This window comes from Drosophila montana, unplaced genomic scaffold (assembly GCF_035044405.1).
Source record: "Drosophila montana isolate Dmon_TW-CO22-7 unplaced genomic scaffold, ASM3504440v1 contig_3200_1, whole genome shotgun sequence".
In the NCBI taxonomy this organism is placed as follows: domain Eukaryota; kingdom Metazoa; phylum Arthropoda; class Insecta; order Diptera; family Drosophilidae; genus Drosophila; species Drosophila montana.
The window spans coordinates 5,923,489-5,942,540 of NW_026998080.1; the positions used below are offsets into that span (position 1 = coordinate 5,923,489).

Here is a 19,052-nt window from a genome sequence, read left to right on the forward strand (position 1 = left end):
CTTAAAAATTGCACTATAATAATAAATTTTAATAAAATTCATGTTCTGCAATTAATCTTAATACAAATTTAATGGTAATATTTGAAAAATACGCCTGATCGATTTTTAATTATCGTGCTATATTTTTTTGAGGCTAACTTTTGAGTAATTAAGAATTCATTAGGAATTCAACCTGAATTAGTTTCAGTCGATTTTAGTTATTTTTTATTTATGTAAATTTGATGTGGTACAGCGTAAATAATTAAATTATCACGAACGTTGAAAAACAAGTATTTTCCTTGATAAATAAAACAATCTACATATGTGCCTTCTGTTCTTGGAATGCGAATTGTTTTTCCTAGGAAATACTCGCTGCGAGAGCTGCCAGATTTTGAATATTTCAGGAGTCCTTCGGGGTTTTGGTGCCTGGGTCTAAAATAGCGCTTTTAATAATAATCAAAAATGATTTAATTTTGAGCAAAACTATAAAAAGGACAATTTTAGTTTCTCCATAAGCTAATTGTTCAAATTGTCCTGCATCTGCGTCATAACTCATAATACATTGTTCTACTGTTTACAGGGTGTTTCATAGTCAACGACATGCTTAGCTTACTACTAATCCATTGTACTGCCGTTTACAGGGTGTCTCTTGGTCGACTAACCACATTCAATCATTCCATTTAGAGTTTTGCTTGTTTTCCCATTTGATTGTTATGAAATTTCCTCTCATAGTCGATAGTTTGAATTCAATTTCTTGAGATTATGAACTGCTTTAACCTCAAGTTGACCGCCTATTTCGCACCTGGCGTCGCCCCCGCTTTGCCCCCGCTCGCCTAGCCAGGTGCATCGCAAGCTGTTGTTTGCGGCTTGAGGTTTGCTTATTGCATTGCCAGCTGCTGTCTCTTTTTCACTATCTCTCTCTCTCTCTTTCTCTCACTCGCTTTTGGCATTTGCCACTTAGTATGCAAAATAACAGAGAAATCTCTGAACTCTGCCGCAAACTAATCAATGTATGTGCGTTTGTATGCATGTGTATGTGTGCATATATCCATCTGGCTAGATATGTATTTGTCTTTGTGTAACAATGAAAACTTTGGCCGTCTGGCAACGCTAGCATTTCGCATTTCGCATTGCAATTGTTCTTTCCATATTGATGACACGATAATGAAGAGTGGAAGATGCTGTAAAAAGACATTAAAAGCGTCTGCAATGCTGCAGCGCATAAATATGGCAACATGTGTGCGTGTGTGCGAATGTGTGTGTGTGCGTGTGTGTGTGTACGTTGCTCGGTGATGAATGTTGCACTCGCATACGCATTGCCCATAAGCGACTTATGCTTCATCTGCTTCTTCTCCTTCTCCTCATTCTCCTTCTCCTTGTGAGCGTTGATCGTTTGCCAAAGTGTTGGCAAAAGGCATCCGGCTGTTGCCAATTGCAGTAGCCAGTTTTGTTTGTTTGTTTGTTTCACTGTTTGTGTGACTTATTGGCCCAAAATGTGCACACACAACTCACACACACACACACACACACACACACTCTCATGCACATAAATAGTACATTGGCCCGTTTCGACTCGACCACTAAGCGCCCATCACTAGGCGCTGCTGCTGCTCTTGTTGTTGTTGTTGCTGTTATTGTTGTAGTTGTCTTGTTTATCGTTCCGGTCCGGTCCAGTCTCGCCCGTTCCATTGCGTTCTCCTTTTTGTCTGTTTGTCACTTGTTTTTGCCAAAATTGGCCAAGTTGCGGTTATGGCTGAAGCTCTTCATCTGCTGCTTCTGCTTTTCTTTGCAGTTGTTGTTCTTCTTGTTGTTGCTTATGCTACTCCTCGCCAAAAACATTTTAAGAACGTGCACAGTAAACCTGATGAAGAGCTACAAGCAGGCAGCCAACCAAGCAGAGAGAGAGCGAGCAAGAGTTCGAGTGTGGTCAGAGTTTTTGAGTGTGCAGGATAATGTAATGATTTGTGTGCGAAAGCCGCCAGACAAAAACACAAAGACTCACACACACATATGGCCTAGCGTTTGAGGGGGGGGGGGGGGGGGGAGATGCTCAGCTAACGCCGCAGCCAGCTGCTTCTTTCCACACCCACTATACAAAGTTTTGTTTTTGGCTCGTTTACGCATTTGCGCTCATTAGCATTATTGGCATGTGTCGTGTTCGTGACATTGAGCGCGAGCGACACAATGCGGGAGAGTGAGAACGCACGTTCGAGTAGTGGGAGAGAGAGTTACAAAATTACAGTGCGTTAAGAGGTGACCAGCCGCGGGTAATGCGGATTTGGCTCATCCTTGGCACATCTTCACGTGCTGTGCAACGGTCTGTTTATGTGCTTGTGTTTATGGATTTCCGGGAAGGCATTTGTTTGGGCCAGACACGAACGCACAGCGATAAAGTGGCTTATATTGTCAATATAGTGGGTTTATTTTATTTTCATTTTTGGCCTTCCCGATGCTAGGCCTGTACATGATAACATGCAGGTAGCGAAGTCAGCTGTTGGACATGCTGACGTCACTATTATTTTGAGTAAATTTTAGCAGCTTGGCTAATAAATATACATTTCTTACGGCTAACACATCAGCTTAACAACACTTAATTCATTCTCACTCATTACACACCTATACCAATACCAGTTGCGGCTATTTCACTCGCACGCTCGTCTCAATTACTCAATTGTGCGCGTGTGTGTTTGGTTTCTGTGTGTTGCTATGTACACTCGTCTTGCATTTAATAAGCAGTTTTTGCTGCTTGCACTTTGCTACTAGCTCTCACCTTCGCTGGCGTCGCGCTCATTGACGACGAAAACGTAAACGCAGTAGACTTGGCTGATGGCGTCGTCGTCGCTGTTAATGTCAAGATGTTATCAACAGCGCTTTTTTTTCTTTTAAAATGTATTTTGCAAATGTCAACAACGGCTCCAATGCAGCATACACATACGCACACGAACTGTACAGTTTCTGTTTTCATTGCCCTTTAATCTCAGTTCAATTGAAAATCCCCACAGATAATCAGCGCAAAATGCAATGATGGAAACGTATTACACAAACGCGAGATAATTACAAAAAGCATAGTAATCACCTACACGCACACACACACACACACAAAAAAAAACAAGATCACGTTGCGAATGTCAGTCAGCGAGTCAAAGAGCAAGCGCTTAAGAGAGCGCGTGTGTGAGAGAGCGCTTGTACGGATCAATTACACATGTTGTCTGACATGTGCATAAAAACAAAATCCAATTAGTAAATTTTTACATGTCAAGACAACATAAAAGCAAAGGCAATTGCAACAAAACCCAAAGGGTTGCCGCAAATAAACCAAAAGCAAAAACATTTGCGGCACCCGCGCACCAGGCAACAGTCGAAATGTGAGGGCGCGATTACAACAGAGCGAAAGAGAGAGAGAGCGTTGTAAGAGAGCGAGCGAGGTACAGCATAAAAATGTGTGTGCAGGCGGCGAAATAAACACAACACAGCAGTAAACGAGCATAAAATGTAAATGTGTGAGTTTGTGTGTGTGTGAGTCGGTGTTGGTAGGCAGCAGACAAAGTTGAAGAAAAGAAGACAGCGACAAACGACGGCGCGGCGTGGTGGAGTTTGTGTAGCTCCAACAGCAGCGTCAGCGTCAGTGGCAGCGACGCGAGCAGCGAAGTTGAGGGCTGTTGCTGCTTGTTGTTGCTGTTGTTGTTGGTTGGCTCTCGTTTTGCTTTGGTTGAATTTCAGTTTCTGCTGAGGTAAACAACACACAGTCATGGCAAAGGCGGAGGCAGGGCCAGACCAGGCCGTGCCGGCAGTTTCAAGACCCGAGCGTAGACAGACCAAACAAGCAGATTGAACTGCTGCCGTCGCCGTCGCCGTCCGTCGCTGCCTGCAAGAAGGGTAACGCAATGTCAATAATCATGCGTTGTTGCCGCTTTTCATTGTCGTTGTTGTTGTTGTTGCTGTTTCACATGTTCGACTTGGGCTTGTTTCATTTTGCGGTTTGCTTGCGACAAGTTGTATCTCTGTGCTCGACGCCTCTTCCTATCGCGCTCCTTCTCTTTTTAGCTCTTGCAATATACATGCGTGCGTGCGTGCTTGTTTGTATGCATGTATGTGTCGTATGTTTTACTGCTTTATTGGTTTTAAAAAATTTTTATTTTTGTTGTCCCACTGCGGATTTTAGTAGCTGTTTCCTCTGCGCTGTGCTATATGTATGTACATGTGAATGTGCAAGTATTTTTAGGTTAATATATTAACTGCATTTTCTTTGTTCAATGGCCGGGCATATGGCATGTGTATAAATTCTGCTCATTCCACTTCTATATAATTTACACTTGATTTGTTTACTGCGCATTGAGTTTATTTTTGTGTTTTAATTGCAAAAAAATAGCAGCACACACGCACACTTGCATACACGCACAGACACGCACACTTACACACACACAAATACGCCCCACACACAGCTCCTCAATTGGTTTGTCTTTGTGGCCTTTTCTCATTGACGCAAATCGCGCGTAAAATGTTTTTTTTTTTTTGTTTTGCTAATTTCTGTTGCTTCCTCTCGTGCGCTCTCTCTCACTCTCTCGCTTTGACAGCCCTTTTGCCCCTGCTGTTGTATATGGCGCGTATTTCCTGTGTGTGTCGTTATTGTTGTTGTATTTTTGCTATTTTATTTTATTTTTACTTTTCGGCTTTGTGTTTGTGTTTGCATATCATTAACATGGAAAACGTAAGCCGTAAGCAAACAATACTAAAAAAAAAAAAAGAGTTAGCAGCCCACGCTGCAGCTGAGACAGCTGCAGTTTGAACTCTCGCACACACAGACACGCTCACACACACACACACACACAGATAAGCCCACGCACTTGCATACTTGTATAATTATGCGGTATTATTTTTGTTTGTTTCGTTTTCACTATTTTTGTTTGATGTTTTCGATGCTTTTCCAATCAACTTTTCACACAGTTTTCAGCTGCTGCTCATTTTAATTCCCGTGTCTTTTTGTGGCTTCTTTCCATTTTGGTTTGTTGTTTGCTGCACATTTTGTGCCATGCTTCTCTCTCTCTCTCTCTCTCTCTCTCTCTCTCTCAATCCGTATATTTGTTGATTACCCACGCAAACGCCCACGCAAATTCTTTGACTCAAACATAAACACGTTCCCCCATGCAATTTGTTTACACATTCAAATTTATACTTTATTGTTTAATAGCAGAAAAAAATTCCATTTTTGAATGTTTTCACTTGAGGTTTTCCTGTGAGATGCCTGTGGCTCATAATTTTAAACAATATTTTTATTGGCTAATTTTTCATTTACTGTACACTGTGTATAATAATATCGAGTAATATTTTAGGAATTTCTCTTGTGAAAACTTTGATTTTTCGGCTGAGAGTATAACAAAAAATCTATAAATATATTTCTATATGTACTTGGTTTCATTTTAATTTGCCCAAGCAAAAACCTTTTGAATTCCTTTTTCGCCAGCCGGCGGGCTAATTTCCGTTTACGTTTTTTATTACAAAAAATGTAAAAAAACCCCTTAAAAATTCTCTTGAACAAATACACAAACTAATTAATTTGATGAAAAACAAAAAGTAAAAAAAAAATAAATAAATAAATTAGAATAATATAAAAAAATTGTTATCAGAGTTTAAGGTCATATGGTCACAATTGCGATTCAAGCGAAATCTGAAATCAGCAATAATAAATGCTTTATTTAAATCAAAATACGTATTTAATGATTAATTAGCTGTTTGTTCAAGTAAATGAGATCATTTCTGTTTCAATAATGTGCAGCTGATATGTCTATATTGTGGACTATATATTAAGTTAGAAATGTAGGCCCGTTTATACTAATATATATAATGAATAGATGACATAGTATTTATTTTATTGTTTAAAGATAATCCGAATTAGACACTGGATACAACTGAAAATATAGTAAAAACGGATTCAGTTCCTAAGAACTGCTACAAAATTATTTAATCGCTTCTCGTTTCTATATAAAACTTTAATTTTTATTTGTCCAACGGATAAAGAAATTATTAAAATGTGTTAAATATCAACATAGATATACATAGATCCATAAATGCATACGTATATACATACTTGCATACATACATACATACATACATACCTATACACATACATATATACATACATTCATACATACACACTCATATACATATACACATATATATGTATGTACATCACTCAGTCCATGTAACATTGCCATTCAGTCACTTTAACATAAATATTAACATATAGACGCTCTGTAACATTAACATTAACACGCTCTGTAACATTATTGAGTATGAGAGATACTGAGAGAATTATAAGAAGAAGAGGAACTGAAGAGTGTTAAGTTCTGTGTCGCTGTATCCAATTTGTTATTTGGCTTAAAAGCATTTTGATCTTAAAAACTTTATATATAAAATCACGATCTTTTGAATCTCATTCATTGAAATTTCGATATCTGCAATAGCTTTCTTCTTCTCTTCTCTTTAAACATCTTTCACCCATTTCATCTGATTTACATCCGAAGAGTTGCAAAGTGTTTTGAGCTTAGCTCTTGCAATTGCTTGTTTACCATTTCCGATTCGATTTCAACTTCCGATTACACGCACAAATACACACACACTCATGCTCACACACACTTGCTCAAATTCCAATTGGAATTGCAATTTTCGCTGTTTCAATATCGAGCGCGCGTCTGAAAACGCCCACAAAAACGCGCGTAGGTCGCTACGCTTGGACTCAGCACAGCTGCTGGGCCATGGGCCATAGGGAAAAAGGCAGCAAAGATGAGGAGCCAGAGGAAGGGCGGAGGCAACTGTTGCCGGCTGCTGCCAGTTGCTGCTGCCCCATGTTTGCATATGGAATGGAACGTTCTTGTCATTCCTGTACTTGGGAGCATTGTTTGCCTGACAACGACGATGACGATCATGATGATGATGTTGATGACGTTGGACCCCGCCCATTGAGCAAAGTTGTACTCATCGTCATCTTGGTCCCTACTAGCTGCTCTTTTAGCAGCAACACATCCAGAAACCAAATACTCATTACGGTCAAACGAAAAAAAAGCGAACAGAGAAAAAACACATGTGAGAGCGTTTAAAGCGGGACTGCATGACCATGAAATAACCTGTAAATAATTCAAGATTTCTTTTATTGTATATATATGTGCATGGAGACGGAGATACATATTCCATTAATAGTTAGGCAAGGGTATACAAATAAACACGAATATATTCTGGGTCTATATAAATATTTAAAAAAAAAAAAAACAATTCTTCTAATGTGTAGGTTATTTAAGAAACCACTCACAAAAGAGCCTAACTTTACCTCTTGGAAACTTTAACATGACAGCTTACTTCTATAGGGTTACCAACATATCATACCCATTTAAAAAATTCCCAACTTGTAGGGTATTAAAAAAACACAAAAAACAATTACCATGCCATACGGGGGCGGTTGCCATGTGGGTGTGGCGCAAACAAAGTCTGCAACAGATTGCAGCAGTCGAAAAGTTTGGCTTTTGTTGTTGCTGCCAGAGTTGCCCGAGTTGCCAGAGTTGCCTGCTCTCCGACGGCCTTCGTTGCATGCGTGACAGCTGCTGCTGCTGCTGCTGCTGCTGCTGCTGCTGCTGCTGCTGGTTGCATCCACATTATCTTCTTCTTTTTCTACACTTGATGCTGTTGCTCATTTTTGCTGGCCGCCAGGTTATTGACACGAGGCTTAAACTCAACTCAAATTTCGTATTTTATTAGTTTGTTTTTGTTTTTTTGGTGAGCTGCGATTAAATTCCTTTGGGAGTTCATCAAAACTGCCCTTGAGCTGATCTCAAATAAAATAAGTTGGGTCTTTCAGCCCCTCGCAAATGAAACACATTTAAAACAAGGCGAAATACGATTTAGTTACTTTAACTTCTGCATAGATATTGTTATCTTAATTAAATATATATTTGGCAGGTAGTAGACCTCAAGATCAGGCTATATATGTTTTAGGTTTATATAAAAAGCAACTTATACTGGCAATTAAATGTTTGTTTGATTAATTAATCACTTTTTAATATCTCATTTCGTTTTAAAACAACAAAAATAAAATATATGTTAGGATCTAAGAATAAAGGAAATTATTTATGATCTCTGAGAAATTGAATATTAAAAAGTGATTACTAAGGAAAAACGAAATTATTTATGATTTCTAAGAAATGGAATATTAAAAAGTGATTACTTTTTCTTAGATCCTAACATATTTGTTTTATACTTATGTATACATATATTTAAATTAAAAAGAAAATTTTTTATCAATCAATTTTTTATTTATTACTTTGCATATAAAACCAATTAATCGTATTTAATTTCTTTTGAAATTTTTAATTATATTGATATTTTCTTTTAAAGCAACAATTGTTTCGTTCAGTTAACTAAATATAAAAAAAACTGTAAGATAATAGATAAAAACTCATTTAAGCAAAAGTAATTTGGCGAACTCTTGAAAATTTGTACAGCGCTGAGTATTTTTGATTTTCAAGTTTAAACAATTCCACAGAAATATAAGAAATAAAGTAAAAAATACAATTTAAAAATGCTCACATTAAATAAATAAATAAATATGTGCACGTATATTTATGTATAAGATCTTATTTTATTTTGCGTTATTTATATTTTATCTTTGATCTCTTTGGCGCGTGCTAAATTTTTCAAATGTCGCATATATTTCAAAATATCTGCTATTGTGAGTGTGTGCGTGTATGTGTGCGTGTGTGTGTGTGTGTTTAAGCTTTTGTTGTTTTTGTTTTTATTGCTTTTGGCCACGCCTCTGCATATATGTATGCGCCTACGTCATAAATTTTTGTGCAAATCCGCTAAAATTTATGCATAATTCGTCTTTTTCCACTTTGTGGCGACTTTGTTTGTTGTTGTATTTGTGTTTGTTGTTGTGTTTTTTTTTATCGCCCTCGACATTGAAGCTTTAATTGTTAGCAACAAAAAAAGAGCTCATCATTTGTGCCATTTATGTAAATATTTGCATAAAATTATGCTTATTTAATCACATTAAATAATTTTTGGTATCTATAGCTCTCTCTCTCTCTCTCTCTCTCTCTTTCTCTCTCTCGCTGAGCTTTCAATAATGTCACGTATTCAGCTTTGGGGCCCGTCTTCAACGGTTTTGTATTTCCGTCTGCTGACTCAGAGAATTGATACTGAGCAAGACGAGAGACAAGAGGAGAGAGAGAGAGAGAGAGAGAGGAGACGAGAGAACGAGAGACACGCGAGCTAAGATTGATAATATAGTATACATATGTATGTATATATGTGCTCTCGACTTTATTACACATGGCAGACATTCGAGTTTCATCAATATACGGCGGAAATATGACTCAAGCCCCAATGGCTCGACGCAATTCGAGAGATTTTTCTATATATATTTTTTTTTTTTGGTTTCAAGCATGCTTTCTATTAAGTGTTTCAATTTATTGGAACTTGGGGCTTGGGGCGTAGCGCTACGAGTTCGGAAAGACTTGAAAATTGAAATTTGTGTTGCGCATAAATTGCATACTCATAAATTTATTGCTGGCATAATGCACAAAATATCGTTTATTGGGCAATTTGAAATGTTTAATTGTATAGATATATTGCCAGAAAGATTTGATATGGCAAATGTTTCAATCGTAAATAGATGGGTTTAAATATTTTAAGAGATCAGGAACACGTCAATTCTAGAATCTACAAGAGATAAAGACATTAAATTAAGAATATTTGATATTTTCTTGAACTTCTTTCACATTGCCAAAAATAACTCACTTTAGAGGTATCTCTAGCCTTTTACTGTCCAACATATGCAGATCTATCCTCCGCCAAAATTGTGGTTCTATTAATTGGTCAAAAGCTTAAAAAACTCTGATTTACGTTTTATATAGATTCCTTCGTTTGTCAACTGTCACAATTCTTAAAGCATTAATGTTCTTCCTTGTCATATGGTAATTAACTCTTAGTCAGTTTAATTCGGGTTTTGTTATTCCTAACAACAATGTTAAATTGTGCTTGATTTGTCATCAGCCTTCAATAAATAATCATTTTGATTCGCATAGCTTGAATCACAAAGATGATTAACGCTTGATTTGTCAAGTTCTATCATCTAATATATGTATTTATGTGAAACGAACAATCCCAGCAACTGCAATTGTAGAGAAGAGTTTTATACAGTTACGGTCTTGGGCACTGAATATTTTAGTCTTTAGGTCGAAATTTCCCACTCCCTCTAGATACCCATAACTCGGTCAAAACTCAATCGAATTTCAGAAGGTTTGGCTCTTTGTTCATGGTTTGACCTCTTAATCAATTTGGCATCTAAATCTGGTAACAATATTTTCGGTCGAAATTCAAGTGAAAATGGTAGCCTCAAATATCTTATACAGACATACATATATAGACATATGTAGGTCAAGATTTCCTACCCCTATAAATCGGTCAAATCTCATCCGATTTTCACGAGGTTTGCGTTTTTATTCATGGTTCGACCTCTAAATCAATTTGGCATCCAAATCTGGCAAACATTTTTTTGGTCAAAATTCATGTGAAATTGGTATCCTCATTTTGACATAGGTCAAAATTTCCCCCCCTATAACTCGGTCAAATCTCATCCGATATTCAATTATAACATATATTTTTTCTCAATTTAAGTTAATATTTCTTGTTGTATATACGACATTCTTAAATTAAATTAAACGTATTGACACCACAAACTTTCCAAAATTTGTCAATAATATTCCATACGTTGCAATAGATTTGGTCACACTGTGCAATTGGAATGTTGTTTTTCCATTTGGCTATTCAAAATTGACTTTTGCTCAGCAAATTTGCGCGCTAGCAAAATTTCCAAATTTACTTCCGATGCTTGAGAAAATTTTTTGCGCAAAATTTTCAATAGTATGCATACATTTGTATATATAAATATATATATGTAGATGGAGATGGGGAAAGCAAATAAGAACAAGTGTGTACATAAGAAATATTGAAACGAGAATAGTTTTTACTGCGGTTCTTTATTCCCTATTTGTACATGCAGCAGCTCGTGGCACAAGTGGCACGCCCCCGCCGCCGCCGCCCTTTTGGTATTTCTCTGGCCGCACGCCTTTAAGCGAATTTACATTTTCATTTACGCCTGAAATGAGCACGAGATTCGCCTACAATGTTGTGGGTGTGTGTGTGTGAGGGTGTGCGTGTGTGGAAAGACCTTTACTGTGCTTTGGCATTTGCTGTGTTGTATTATTTACACACAAACTACATCGCAGCCACACACACCACCCACCCATCCAACCACCCAACGAAACGCCGTTAGCGCCACCGGCTGCTCCATGGGGTTGCTGCCGCCCCCGCTGCACCCCCCCTGAAGTTCCCTTCTATGCGCATCATATGCAAATACTCGTAATATTTTTCAAATGTTGTTTGCTTTGGCGCTGCACACAAGTTTTTCTTCTCCCTCTCTCTATGTTTTTTTTTTTTTGCTTAGTCTGTGCCTGCGTGCCTGCCTTTTCACATTTTTCAATTTTCCATGTTCGCTTTGTTGTCGTCGCTGATGATACTACACTTACACACTCACACTCACAAACATACACGCGCACACACACACACACTATATACGCTCTTGTATTGAGGCTTTGTGTTGCTTACATTTTCATTATATATTTTTTTCTTCATGTGATTTTTTTTTATATTTTTCATATTTTTTCTCTCTTAACAATTCTCACTTTGCTCTTGAGGCTCTGCGCCTGCCAAAAGGAAGTTGTCCTCCCCTGCCACGCCCCCCACCTGCCCGTATAGGGAGTCCCCCATGCCCCCTGTTCTTCACTTTGTTTGCATTCTAAATTACCCATGGGCCAATGGACTGTGTTGCCCCTCGCTGTTTTGTAGCTGGCTCTTAGCTTGGCTTCTTGGCTTCTCGGTTTCTCCTCTTCCGTTGTTGTTGTCGTTGTTGTTGCTGTTGCTTTTATTTTTTGCATATGGTAAATGGCAATTGGCAATTGGCAACGGCAACGTTGACAGTTTTATGCCGCAGCTAATTAGATTTGATAAAGATTGAAATGCAGCCAATAACAACAAGCAACGACAACGACACATGTTGATTTGAAATGCTCCAATAAACAAACATCAAATAAACAACAAATTCAATTTCCAACGGTTCCCGATTCGTTTTGCCCATTTAAATACTTTATAAAAAAGGGGCACATATTGTTTTTGTGCTTCCAACTTTTTTGGATACATATAGGGTAGAAGTAATATAGAAAGAAACTTATACAGCAAGAAGAAGTCTTATGCTTCCCTCTGTAAACACATCTTGCGAATTTTAAATGATTTTCAAAAGGGTGAATTTGAAATGTGCAAAAAATAAAACCATTTAAAAGGGGAGAGAATATTAAAGTGGACGATCGAAAAGCACAAAAGTGAATAAATGAATGAATGATTGAATGAATGAATGAAGGCATAAGTAAATTAATGGTTGAACAAATGAATAATAATAAATGTAAATGAATAAATAAATTTTATTATTAGTGCTAGAATCAATAAATTTTATAAAAAACGAGAAAGTAAGGACATCTTCGGTTTCAAGACGATAGCTTTATAAATAAGAGACTAGTTTGCATGGAAACGGACAGACGTACAGACGGACATGGCTCTATTAACTCGGCTGTTGATACTGCTCAGAAAGTATTATTGACTTAAAGAATGCATAATATATTATATATCCAATTAATTTACGAATGTATACTATGTTTTGAGCATTGTTTTAAATCAAATATGTAAATATCTAGTTTAGCTCAATTTCACTTCATTTCATCCATTTCAAGTACATTTGCGAAATCTAACAAATTTCAAATATTTCTATCCCAAACTGTAATCAACACTTTTGGTATTGTATCAATTCAAGCTAGAGTGCTTCCCGTTTCTAAACCCCTCTCAATTGAAATTTAGGCCAAGCTGTTTTGTCTATTTTGGCTGCTGCTGCGCTCAATTGAAATACGAAACTGAAATTGTAGAGAAGCTTCAGCTTAAATTTTAATGGCAGATGCGTTGCATTTGCAGTTGTTGTTGTTGTTGTTGATTTAGCTAGAAAATTAAAGTGCATCTCCCTAGATATATCTCTAGCTCTTTTTTAGATTGATTGATGACAGGGTCAGATTAAAGCTGCGTCTGAAGCCAGTTGCTGGGATTTCGATTTCGTAGCACAAATATATTCCATATACGAAAACCCTTCAATCCACACATTCGAGCCCCCAAACTAATTACTTATTTAAATACATGCAAGCGCAGACAACTAAGGAGGTTGCCAGTTGGGTGGCAGCTGGAGGGAGGGTGTGTGTGTGTGTGTGTGTGTGAGTGGGTGGGAGCTCGGAGTTGGGTTCAGTCAAAGTGCATAACAAATGTGAACACGAGTCTACAGTTTCGCTTCTCCCTGCCTCTCTCTCTCTCTCACACACTCTCTCACGCTCTGTGTATATATGCCTGCATACTTTGTGGCCTGTCCAGGCTGTAACCTAAACTACACAGGGCGTTCTCTCTCTCATCCTGCTGCCCGCGCTCAGCCCAAGCTCTCCAGTGTGGCAGCCCACAGAGGCTGATGAAAAATTTACATAAATTACTGCAGACTGGACGAGAACAGGAACAGGAACAGGGCCAAAACAACATGCGAGACCCATAAGCTGAGGCAACAAAAAAAAAATACAAATTCTGAAATATATAAAGCGAGCGAACAGCGTGCAGGGAGAAGCGAACAACGACGTTGACGATGACGACAACGACAACAAAATTAGCATAAATGTGTTGGAGTTTCATTTTGGCACAGTATATATAATAAGCATTATGCATTTGCGTGTTTGTTGTTGTTGTTGTTGCTGTTGTTGCTGTTGTTGTTGTTATTGTTGGGCATAGTTCTGAGCAGTGCTCCCCAAGCGTGCGACATGAAATGTTTTGAAAACTGCGCTGAAGGCCAAGTAATAATAAAAAAAAAAAAAAAAGAAGAAAAAAAAACAATAATAAAAAAATATGAAGGCAAATGTTTTTGTGTTGAGCCTTAATATGGGATATGCTTGTCGAGGCTTAAACAAACTAAAAAATAAATCTGCAAAATCTTTTTAATATTAAATTATTAAATTGAGCTTTAAAAAATATAATATGACATTAAAGAAAATGTAATAAATGTGTAAGAAAAGAAGATAATCTTGATTATATATAATGCGATTTTACATCGATTTCAAAGTTTATATTTTTATTAAATTTATTAACATTTAAGCTTTAAAGTATAAACATTTTATCATATAAAATAAAATTTAATATATTTGTATTCCCTTTCTTTCTAAAACATACAATAATTTGTATAATATAATTTCTTGTTAATATCATTTTGTATGACTTATCATCGAAAGAGAATGGAATAAATTTGTATTCCATTTCTATAATATGAAAAGTATAAAATTTTGTGTATATTATATCATATGATTCTATATAGATTTGCATTTTCTTTCTTGGAGTAATGTTTCCCTTATCCTTACATGGCTAACTTAAGAACGAAATATATTTTTATTTTGTTAAAGCCATAGCTAACTTTTTAGATCCAAAATCGAATCTTAATCTTAATCTAAAGCATTTGCACACAACCAATATTTTATTAATTCACATTGCCCTTCGTTTAATTTATCTATTCTAAAGCCACAATAACTATTTGCAAAAATCTTTTAGTACAATTTCTGGTTAAATTATTGTTTTCTCTGGCCTAAAATATTTTCTTTGCTTTTCGAATGTTTTCCTAATTCACAGCAAGGAATGCTGTGCAAATATTTATTACATATTTTTAAATAAATCCAAATGAACAACTTCTAAATATTCGTTCTAATCACTTGGCCGACTTTTTATTGTAAAATTGTGAATTTTGCATGAAAATCATTTTTCTTTGCATACATACAAATTTGAGAAATTCTTACTTTTGTGGCAGTAGCTTGTTATTAATATATATGTATACATAAAATTATATTTATTTATCAAATGGATGTACATTTAAAATAATGCATATCAAACTCAAAAGTTTTTATTTGCAAAAGCTTTGCTAAACAAATGCTAAAACTCTGGTATTTAGCATACTGAAATATGTATTTCTAGTTTATTATTAACGAAATTTGTTATTTTAGATGCACAAATCTGTAAAATGTTAGAGAAAGTTTAGATTTTACTCGCTTTTAATCTATATTATTTTAATTATACATTTTTACATTTGGCAAAACTATTTTAATACCTTTAATGCATGTAACTCTCCACTTGCCCCAGGTATGCAATTGTTACGTTAAGTCCACAATTATTTATTTCAAATTTTCACACCACATAAGCAATTATCTTTTGGGCGATTTTAAGCTCTTGATAGCGCGCCCTGCCCTGTGCGTGGATAGGGGGGGGAGGGGGGGGGGGAAACTCAGGCATTCCATGTGGCGCCTTAAATTTCCTTCTATCGAATTAAATTTGACACTTTTGATGAATTGCATTTGCGATTATTGAATTCGCATCGATTCGCGGCTCAGCTGTGCGGCTTTAGATTACAGTAAAATTGCTGCTGTCGCATTTGCTGGGCGAGTTAATGGGGAATTTCCCTAAGTCTCTGCCCCCTCTGCCCTCCTGCCCCACACCCACCCTTACACAGCATTTCGCTGGCTTCCTACCCCCGCACCCGCACCCGCAGCCGCACCAAAAAGCGTTGTCACGCCGTTTGGCTCAGTCCGAGTTTAATGACCAGACCCAAGTTTCGTATTCGTGTTCGACATGCCGGACTCGCCAATTACACAGAGTCCAATGCAGCTATGTTTTTCTGTCTGTCTGTGTGTGTGTGTGTGCGCATTTTTAATCATGTGCTTGCCTACTTACGTAGAGTCCAACGTTATTATAGGCCAGGCCCATTTGGGAATAGCGCAATGTGCCACGTACTTAGTTGCTAATTCTTTATGTGCACACGAGCATTTTTATAGTCCGCCTGCCTTGCCCCTGGCAGGCATTACGACTTGGTCATGAATTAGGCAACATGGCGCATTAAATTGTTGCAAATAAACCTGAATATATAAACTGGGCTGAATGTCTATATGAATAAATTAGATAATTCTGCATATAGAAAATGCAATAAAGAAATTCTTAAGAAATTAAATGTTATTAAATAACAATTATAAATGAAATAACTACACTGTGTATTGATTCTGATGTCAGGGAAACGTTTAAGAATTTCGTACATACAATATAAAAAGGGTTAGAGAGAAATAGTTTATAAAATTTACGAATAGAAGAAACTTTTTAATATTTAAATGGTTTTGGAAAAGAAACAGACAAAGAATTAACTTATGTGTGTATATAGACATATGTATGTCATATAATTAATAAAATAAATAAAGCTTTCTTCAAGGAAGCAAAAGCGACAAAATAGCAGCCAAATTGTATTTTCTCAGTAAAACGTTTAAGGATGTCACACGAAGAGGTGATGAAAGTAAGCTTTTAAGAATGGCTTTAAAAAAAAACTTCCAAATAAAACTTTAAGGAATTTCGCACAAAACAATTATAGAATTCAAAAGAAGACTCAAGGCGGAGTATCTTTCTAGCTGTAAGGGCATAACCAATTCGTTGTTCGGATAGATATGTAGTTCACGCCCGCGCTTAATGTGCAAAGTGCGCCCCCGAAGCGAACCTTTGAAAGTCCATTGCCATGCGAGGCACATAACCATGGTCATATAAGAGTATATATACTTTATACGTGTTTGAGTGTGTGTGAGGTATTGTGTATGCATATGCGTGTGTGTGTGTGTGTGTGTGTGTGTGTGTGTGATGGAACGGAAGTGCACAGGTACAGTAAAAATGTGCAAATTTGACACTTGGAATTCAATGTCAACGACGCCAATGACTGTCCCATAGTGAATAAATCGATGCTATTTTTTGAGGGGCTCAATTAAAAGCAATTGCCAGAGTTGCCAATGCGAGGGTTGCCATTGCATAGTTTCATGCATTGGTATGTCATACATACATATGTGCTGTCTAGATCGTATGTAGAGCACATTTCACATTTGGCACGCTCTGTGCCATTTTTGCCGCTTGGTCGAGTTGTTTACTTTTATCATAGATGTTGTTGTTGTTGTTCTTGTTGCTGTTGTTGTTGCTGCTCGTTTCTGACTATGTGCAAAATTCCAATTTCACAAATGTCACTGCATAGTTTTAGGCGTTTAACAGGGCGTTGGCTTCACACTACACAACATGGGGTGTATTTATTGTGGCTCATCATGCCCAACGCTGGGCAAACAACACAGCACAGCAGTGTGTGTGTGCGTGTGTGTATGTTTGCGTGTGTGTGCGTGTGTGCCTGTCTAAATACATAACATTTATAAACGTGTTTGAATATCAACGCCATTGCCTGTGTTTGCTTGTATATTTTTTTCGACTCCATTTCATAAATTTTGTCGTGTTTTCTTTATTTATCCTTTGGGCGAAATACGAGATGTTGAACGCGTATTATATATACATTTACTCATGACGCCTGATGTCAGACGTTCATTCATACAAAATAGAAAAATTGTTGATTTTTTAACTTTTTCAAACGGTGGCTTTTTTTGGTTTAGGTTTTAGATTATATCTAATTATTTTGTATAGCGTTGGCAGAGCTTTTAATGAGTTTGAGCTCCTAATAATAATAATTATATTCATGATATGATTTGGTATATAGAATTTCCCTTTGCTCCTTTCAATATTATAATCAGGATATTTAAGCAAACCTAATTTGTATACTTATCTTTTTGTACAAAATATGCAGACTCCGTATTTGCCCAACATATCAGACCTGGCATACTTTCTGTTCAGTACATAAATGAATAAATCGGCATGAATTTGAATTTTAGCTTTGAAAATTTGAGGAATTACAAACAAAAGAAAAACCTTGAAGCTGGTCAACGCCGGGTTATATCAGCTAGTAATAAATTGATCGGCATGGAATTGATATTTGGCTTTGAGAACTTTCGGAATTACCGAAAGAAAACCTTAAAGCTGGTCAAAGCCGGGTAATATCATCGAGGAATAAGAAAATGTCTATATTTGTACATTCTTTATTTATAGCTCGCTTACTTTAAATTTCTTTCGATTCGAAATAAATATAATATTTAAAGACTTTTCTCACCTTGCCCCGACCCTTAAATACCTCTCTTGTTGCTCAAATTGACATTCAGCGACATATTACCCTTTGCCCACACTTTTTGACAGCAATAACAATGACACCTGCATGTGTGTGTGTGTGTAGCTGTGTGCGTGTGTGTGTGAGTGGATTTTTTATGCTTTAACAAATATGAAAATTCCTTTGGCTCACGTCTTGTCAAAGACATGAAGCCTTTGACTTTTAGCACTTTGTGATTTTGAGCGGAACTTCAAAGTTTTGCTAAAAAAGTCGCTTTGAGAGGTGAAAAAAAATAGGAAAATGGAAAAAAGAAGAAGAAAAACGGGGAACTTTGACAGCGAACAAAGGCAGGGCTCAACAAATTTTACAGTCAAAATGAAAATGAAGCATTTGCGCGCGCTTGTGTATGTGTGTTTGTGTGTGTGCCTGCCCACATCCTGCATAAGGAACTTGGGTTTGATAGAGAGAGAGAGAGAGAGCGAGAGGGGGAGAGGCAGAGCGAGCGACAGCGTTTGAGCGACTGAAACAAAAGCGTGTGCAGCAGTTAATTCCCGTTGCTTATCAGCAGTTGGCAAACTTTGCATTGACTGACACTCACATACACACAGGCAGACACACACACACACATTGGCAATCATGCAAAATGTGAATACAATGAATATCCACAAACATCTGGACAACTTTGAGACCTACTGTGCACACATATCTAGCGGATGCGGCTGCGAATGCGAATGTGAATGTGAATGCTTTGGCCGACTGTCTGCCCCTTTCGCCCCTGCTGTCCTGCAGTCCTCTGCCTGTCTCTTTGGTATCTGTTTAAGTCTCTCTCTCTCTGCTCTGTAGCTGACATCATTGTCTTGCAATGCGCTCTGCTTGGCGCTCATTTGAGGCGACTGCATCTAACTGTTAAGCG

General features: G+C 37.1%; 1 protein-coding gene across 2 annotated transcripts in view; it reads left to right on the forward strand.

The window, feature by feature from the left end:
- Positions 1-19,052, forward strand: part of Sdc (Syndecan) — a 136,982-nt gene that overhangs the window by 1,940 nt on the left and 115,990 nt on the right. The window lies entirely within an intron of this gene.